The sequence below is a fragment of the Capra hircus genome, chromosome 10 (genome assembly GCF_001704415.2).
Source record: "Capra hircus breed San Clemente chromosome 10, ASM170441v1, whole genome shotgun sequence".
Lineage (NCBI taxonomy): Eukaryota > Metazoa > Chordata > Mammalia > Artiodactyla > Bovidae > Capra > Capra hircus.
Window position 1 is genome coordinate 66,674,289 of NC_030817.1, and position 8,013 is coordinate 66,682,301.

The following is an 8,013-nucleotide window of genomic DNA, read 5'->3' on the forward strand; positions in this document are numbered from 1 at the left end:
TGCCGTGCACCAGTTCTAGAGAGTGGGCTCAGTAGCTGTGGCGCACGTGCTTAGTCACCCCATGGCACGTGGAATCTTCCCAGACCAGGGATCTAACCTGGGCCCCCTGCATTGGCAGATGGATTCCTAACCACTGGGCCACCAGGGAAGTCCCCAGAAGCAATACAGTTTTTGTCAGTGTTTATTAGGCTTCCCTGATAGCTCAACTTTTTAAGAATCCGCCTGCAATGCAGGAGACCCCAGTTTGATTCCTGGGTTGGGAAGATCCCCTGGAGAAGGGATAGGCTACCCACTCCAATATTCTTGGGCTTCCCCTGTGGCTCAGCTGGTAAAGAATCTGCCTACGATGCTGGAGACCTAGGTTCGATCCCTGGGTTGGGAAGATCCCCTGAAGAAGGGAAAGGCTACCCACTCTAGTATTCTGGCCTAGAGATTTCCATGGACTGTATAAGTTCATGGGGTTGCAAAGATATGACTGAGTGACTTTCACCTCACCTCATGTGAGCTGCTAGGACCAGTAAGTTCTAGAGAAAACGCGCCCATATGAGGGAAGGAGGATGGGTTATTAGGGATAAGACGCCCAAAGCTGAATGCCTGGAGGGCCCAGGCAAGCACCTTCCCTAGGGAGATGTAGGGTGGATGGGGGATGGGGACAGTTAGTGCCTGAGGGGATCAAGAGGACCTAGTGCCTAAATCACTGTAGGAATGTGGACCTCGAAGCTAGATATGTGTGTGTGTTTTAAATAAAGTTTCCCGATTCTTTAAATGTAATAACTAATTAAAGAAATTAAACCACTGTTTGGGTCACAGCACAACTGATTGCCAGCATGCAACCTTTCCAGCTAGGCTTTACTGCCTGCCTACCATGTACTTCACAAAGGTCACTCTGCCTAACTTACTTAGTGTGGCTTCCTCCTCCCTTCCCTCTCTGGGTTTCCACCTCTAATGATATAGCCTGCTTATATGTCCACTTCTTAAAGTTCAGTTTGGATTTCCCTTCCCTTGTCCCTCTGCTCAAATCCCCAAGTGCCCACCAATGTGATCTCTACCTACCAGCCTTCCAGCTTTTCCTCTTAGTGCTTGAGCCAAACTGAGCAGCTGGCTGGACCCCCGTCAAAATAAGAACCGTGATCTCCACTGCCCAGATTTTGCTGACTTTGATTTTGTTATGCCTGCAGCACACACAGCCACCCGTTCATCTCGCTTTATACCTCCTTCATGAAGCTGTCGCCAAGATGGCAGACTAGAACATGCACTCATCTCCTGTGAGAATGCCGAAATTACAACACACTGCTGAACAAGCGTTGACTGGAGACTGTTGGATCCCACCAGAAAAGATACCCCATGTCCAAGGGCAAAGGAGGAGCCCCAGCAAGATGGTAGGAGGGGAGAAATCACATTTTGAATCAAACCCCATACCCGCCAGAGATGCTTGGAGGGCTCAAACAAACCTTGTGCACACCAGGACCCAGAGACCCCACAGAGACTGAGCCAGAACTGTGTTTGAGTGTCTCCTGTGGAGACACAGGTCAGCAGCGGCCTGCTGCAGGGACAGGAGCTCTGGGTGCAGTAGACCTGGGTATGGCAAAAGCCCTCTTGGAGGAGGTCGCCATTAACCCCACCAGAGAGCCACCAGAACTTGCACAAGACTGGGGAAACAGACTCTTGGAGGGCACAAAGCCTTGTGTGCACCAGGACCCAGGAGAAAGGAGCAGTGACCCCACCAGAGACTGACCCAGACTTGCTCGTTAAGGTCCAGGAGTCTCTGGTGGAGGCATGGGTCAGTGGTGGCCTGCTGCAGGGTTGGGGGCACTGAGTGCAGCAGTGCCTGCACTTTTGAAGGAGGTCATCATTATCTTATTTACCTCCACCATAGTTTGGCCTCAGGTCAGACAACAGGGAGGGAACACAGCCCCGTCCATCAATAGAAAATTGGATTAAAGATTTACTGAGCATGGCCCCACCCATCAAAACAAGACCCAGTTTCCCCCTCAGTCTGTCTATCCCATCAGGAAGCTCCCATAGTCTCTTATCCTTCTCCATTAGAGGGCAGACAGACTGAAAACCACAATCACAGAAAACTAACCAATCTAATCACATGGACCACTGCCTTGTCTAACTCAATGAAACTATGAGCCATGCTGTGTAGGGGCACCCAAGATGGACAGGTCATGGTGGAGAGTTCTGACAAAAGGTGGTCCACTGGAGAAGGAAATGGCAAACCACTTCAGTATTCTTGCCTTGAAAACCCCAAGAACAGTATGAAAAGGCAAAAAGATAGGACATTGAAAGTTGAACTCGCCAGGTTTGCAGGTGGCCAATATGCTACTGGAGATCAGTGAAGAACTAACTCCAGAAAGAATGAAGAGATGGAGCCACAGCAACAACAACACCCAGTTGTGGATGTGACTGGTGATAGAAGTAAAGTCTGATGCTGTACAGAGCAATATTGCATAGGAACCTGGAATGTTAGGTTCATGAATCAAGGCAAATTGGAAGTGGTCAAACAAGAGATGGCAAGAATGAACATCGACATTTTAGGAATCAGTGACCTAAAAATGGACTGGAATGGGTGAATTTAACTCAGATGACCATTATATCTACTACTGTGGGCAAAAATCCCTTAGAAGAAATGAGCTAGCCCTCATAGTCAACAAAAGAGTCTGAAATGCAGTACTTGGATGCAGTCTCAAAAATGACAGAATGATCTCTGTTCATTTCCAAGGCAAACCATTCAATATCACAGTAATCCAAGCCTATGCCCCAACCAGTACTGCTGAAGAAGCTGAAGTTGAACGGTTCTATGAAGACCTACAAGATCTTCTAGAACTAACACCCAAAAAAGAAGTCGTTTTCATTATAGGGGACTAGAATGCAAAAATAGGAAGTCAAGAGATACTGGAGTAACAGGCAAATTTGGCCTTGTAGTACAAAACGAATCAAGTCAAAGGCTAACAGAGTTTTGCCAAGAGATGCACTGGTCATAGCCAACATCCTTTTCCAACAACACAAGAAAAGACTTTACACATGGACATCACCAAATGGTCAATACCAAAATCAGATTGATTATATTCTTTGCAGCCAAACATGGAGAAGCTCTGTACAGTCAGCAAAAACAAGACCAGGAGCTGATTGTAGTTCAGATCATGAACTCCTTATTGCTAAATTCAGACTTAAATTAAAGAAAGTAGGGAAAACCACTAGAACATTCAGGTATGACCTAAATCAAATCCTTTATGATTATGCAGTGGAAATGACAAGTAGATTCAAGGGAATAGATCTGATAGACAGAATGCCTGAGGAGCTATGGATGGAGGTTTGTGACATTGTACAGGAGGCAGTGATCAAGACCACCCCAAAGAAAACAACGCAAAAAGGCAAAATGGTTGTCTGAGAAGGCCTTGCAAATAGCTAAGAAAAGAAGAGACGCAAAAGGCAAAGGAGAAAAGGAAAGATATATCCATTTGAATGCAGAGTTCCAAAGAATAGCAAGGAGAGATAAGAAAGCCTTCCTCAGTAATCAGTGCAAAGAAATAGAGAAAAACAATAGAATGGGAAAGACTAGAGATCTCTTTAAGAAAATCAGAGATACTAAGGGAACATTTCATGCAAGATGGGCACAATAAAGGACAGAAATGGTAGGGACCTAACAGAAGCAGAAGATATTAAGAAGAAGTGGCAAGAATACACAGAAGAACTATACAAAAAAAGATCTTCATGACCCAGATAACCATGATGGTGTGATCACTCACCTAGAGCCAGACACCCTGGAATGTGAAGTCAAGTGGGCCTTAGAAAGCATCACTAAGAACAAAGCTAGTGGAGGTGACAGAATTCCAGTTGAGTTATTTCAAGTCCTAAAAGATGATGCTGTGAAAGTGCTGCACTCAATATGCTGGCAAATTTGGAAAACTCAGCAGTGGCCACAGGACTGGAAAAGGTCAGTTTTCATTCCAATCCCAAAGAAAGGCAATGCCAAAGAATATTCAAACAACCACACAAATGCACTCATCTCACAGGCTAGCAAAGTAATGCTCAAAATTCTCCAAGCTGAGCTTCAACAGTACGTGAACCATGAACTTCCAGATGTTCAAGCTGGATTTAGAAAAGGCACAGGAACCAGAGATCAAATTGCCAACATCCATTGGCTCATCGAAAAAGCAAGAGAGTTCCAGAAAAACATCTATTTCTGCTTTATTGACTACATCAAAGCCTTTGACTGTATGGATCACAATAAACTGTGGAAAATTCTGAAAGAGATGGGAATAACAGACCACCTGACCTGCCTCTTGAGAAATCTGTATGCAGGTCAAGAAGCAACAGTTAGAACTGGATATGGAACAACAGACTGGTTCCAAGTAGGAAAAGGAGTACGTCAAGGCTGCATATTGTCACCTTGCTTATTTAACTTATATGCAGAGTACATCATGAGAAATGCTGGACTGGATGAAGCACAAACTGGAATCAAGATTGCTGAGAGAAATATCAATAACCTCAGATATGCAGATGACACCATCCTTATGGCAGAAAGTGAAGAAGAACTAAAGAGCCTCTTGATGAAAGTGAAAGAGGAGAGTGAAAAAGCTGGCTTAAAACTCAACATTCAGAAAACGAAGATCATGGCATCTGGTCCCATTACTTCATGGCAAATAGATGGGGAAACAGTGGAAACAGTCGCAGGGACTTTATTTTTGGGGGGCTCCAAAATCACTGCAGATGGTGACTGAAGCCATGAAATTAAAAGATGCTTGCTCCTTGGAAGAAAAGTTATGACCAACCTAGACAGCATATTAAAAAGCAGAGACAATGCTTTGCCAACAAAGGTCTGTCTAGTCAAAGCTATTGTTTTTCCAGTAGTCATGTATGGATGTGAGAGTTGGACTATAAAAAAAGCTGAGCATCGAAGAGTTGATGCTTTTGAACTGCGGTGTTGCAGAAGACTTGTACTGCAAGGAGATCCAATCAGTCCATCCAAAAAGAAGTCAGTCCTGAATATTCATTGGAAGGACTGATCCTGAAGCTGAAACTCCAATACTTTGGCCACCTGAGGCGAAGAACTGACTCATTTGAAAAGACCCTGATCTGGGAAAGATTGAAGGTGAGGGAGATGGGGACGACAGAGGATACAATGGTTAGATGGCATCACCGACTCAATGGACATGAGTCTGAGTGAACTCCGGGAGTTGGTGATGGACAGGGAGGCCTGGCGTGCTGCAGTCCATGGAGTCGCAGAGTCGGACACAACTGAGCAACTGAACTGAACTGAACTGAACTGATGAAGCCATTTCCCAACCTCTTTCTTAATTTCTGTGGCTTGACCAGCCTGTTTCATTCAACGGCCATTTGTGGGATACCCTGTATCTGAAAGGGCATTCTGGCACGGTGGATACTGAGGTAAATGAGACCCGGCCTGGAGGAGCCTTGTCCCACTTACACTAACACCCGGTCGTGTGTGTGCAGAGAAGCTATGAGAGGGTGGCTTTTTCAGCTGGATCATGAAGTAGAAGCTTTCTAGAGGCAAAGAGACATTCAAGGTGGAGGCAACTGCCTATACAAAGAAAGAGAGGTGTGAAAGTTCTGAGAAAAGGAGTCATTTGGCTGGGGACAGAGCAGAAAACAGTTGGGAATGCCTCAGCAGTTTGGGGACCAAATTGTTTAGGTACAGTATTTGCATTCCTTCCGCCTGCACTCCAGTGTGTAAGCTCCAGAAAAGCAGGTGCTGCGTGTCAACTTTTATTGCTCCATACCTGACACCTGTCTGGGACTGTGTACTACTCTGGGTTCAACTCTTGCCGCAAAGACAGCTCCTGGCAGTGGTAAGCGCGCCCCCTAGTGGCTCCTCTGTGTTCCCACCTCTTGTCACCCATCTGACTCAGCCCTGCCTGCTTCCAAGCAGCCCTTGCTAGGGAAGGCACTTTGTCTGCCGTCATCTCACTTCATCTCCACCCTCCATAAGAGGAGGATGCTCCCTTCGGTCCACCAAACACTTATTAAGCTCTTATTCTGTGTTGATTACTCTTCTAGGCATTGAGATACAGAACTGACATCAGCCTGGAAGTGCTCATAGAGAACCAAGGGATAATGAAGTTTCCTGGCGCTGCAGGGACCAGAGGAGGAATCGTGCCCATTTTGAAACTTGAAGGATGCATGAGCGGCTGGCAAGGTAGGAAGCAAAATACAGTGCCCTTTGAAATGGAAACAGCCAAAGCACAGTAAAGGCCCCACCCCTGCCATCTACTCAATGTTTATTGAACCACTACCATTTACTAAGGTCATAGAGGGGGTGTGGCGAGCTGCAGACTCAGAGGTTATTTAGATGCCATCTGTGTCTGCAGCACTGTGGGAAGACAGGTAACTAAATGGAAAAGGGGGTGCTTGGTGATGAGGGCCCTGTTAGTAGACACAGGTCTGTAGAGCAGGGAGTAATCCTGAGAGGATCTCAGGAATGGGCACTCATGAGAAGGGTGAAGATGGGCCAGTTCAGTACCACAGGTGCAAGGGCTATGTATGAGAAAGGCATCACAAAGAGGCCTGTCCTGGGCTGCTAATAAGGTTTTGCTTCTTTAAAAAAAAAATTAATTTACTTATTATTTGGTTGCACCAAGTCTTAGTTGTGGCATGTGAACACTTGCTTGTGGTATGTGGGACCTAGTTCCTTGTGTGTGTGCTATGTATGCTAAGTCGCTTCAGCCGTGTCCAACTCTGTGACCCTATGGACTGTAGCCCGCCAGGCTCCTCTGTCCATGGGATTCTCCAGGCAAGAATACTGGAGTGGGTTGCCATGCCCTCTTCCAGGGGATCTTCCCCACCCAGGGATCGAACCTGCCTCTCTTAAGTCTCCTGCATTGGCAGGCGGGTTCTTTACCACCAGGGCCACCCCCCGGCCAGGGATCAAAACCGGGCCCCTGCACTGGGGGCACCGCTGGACTGCCTGGGAAGCCCCAAGGTTCTGCGTCTTGATCTGGGTGCTTGGCTCCTGGGTGTGTGCCGTTATGGAAATTTATTGAGCTGTACACTTAGGACTGAAATATGGACATTAACCTCAGTTGCTCTTCAACCCTTTAAAAGTAGTCTCCAACCTCTCACACTGCTATTTGATTTTTCTGCGTGGCACTTTCCACAATTTAAAAAAGTCTCTCTTTTTTAATGTAAAGGTTTAAATCAATCTCCGGCACCAGCTCTAAGACCTTAGGAAATGATCTTTGCTGAGTTGGTCTCCTCGCCTGTAAAATGAGGATGATAATACCTTCATCCTCAGATTATATGCTGAGGCAATCACTTGAGATATGTAAAGCACTTACGCAGTGCTTCCTATATGCTTAAAAATACGAAATTTCTAAGGGTTGGTGGTGCCTGGTACATAGCTCAATAAATAATTGGTTGAATAAATGAGTAAATTAACAGAATGATTTTTTTTTTTGCATAAGCAGGTAGGTAGCTCATACAGAGGGGTGTGGATTGGAGGCGAGAACCTGAACTAAAGGCAGGAGCTCAGAGCCTGGGGAGCAGCTACACTCCTGTGAGAAGCAAAGGCTTCTGTGGGTGACCAGATGGGCCCCTTGTCCCCAGCCCCTACACCAAATAAGAACCAGGGTTCAGGGAAATTCCCTGGTGGTCCAGTGGCTCCCCTGCAGGGGCCCAGGTTCAATCCCCGGTCAGGGAACTAAGATCCTGAAAGCCTAGGCCACAAAACGAAAAAACCAAACCAGGGTTCAAGCCTATGCACCCCCCACCCCCCTAGTCCTTGACTACATACTTCAGGCCCAAACCAGGAAGAAACAGAGCTCCATGGCCTCCCTAGGTCCCTACTCCCAGGGCTCTTTCTCCCCCCCAACACCGTGGTCAGACTTGGCAAGACTCTCCACCCTCAGGGGCTGGGGCTAGGACAGTTTCGGGAAGGGTGGGAAAACCTGCCGAGCAGGATGACCAAAGCCTGAACCGGTTGGACGGGACGGTCCCATCTCCCCCCAGCAGCCTATCCTTTTCCTGGCCCACAGAGCAGAGGCAGGAGAC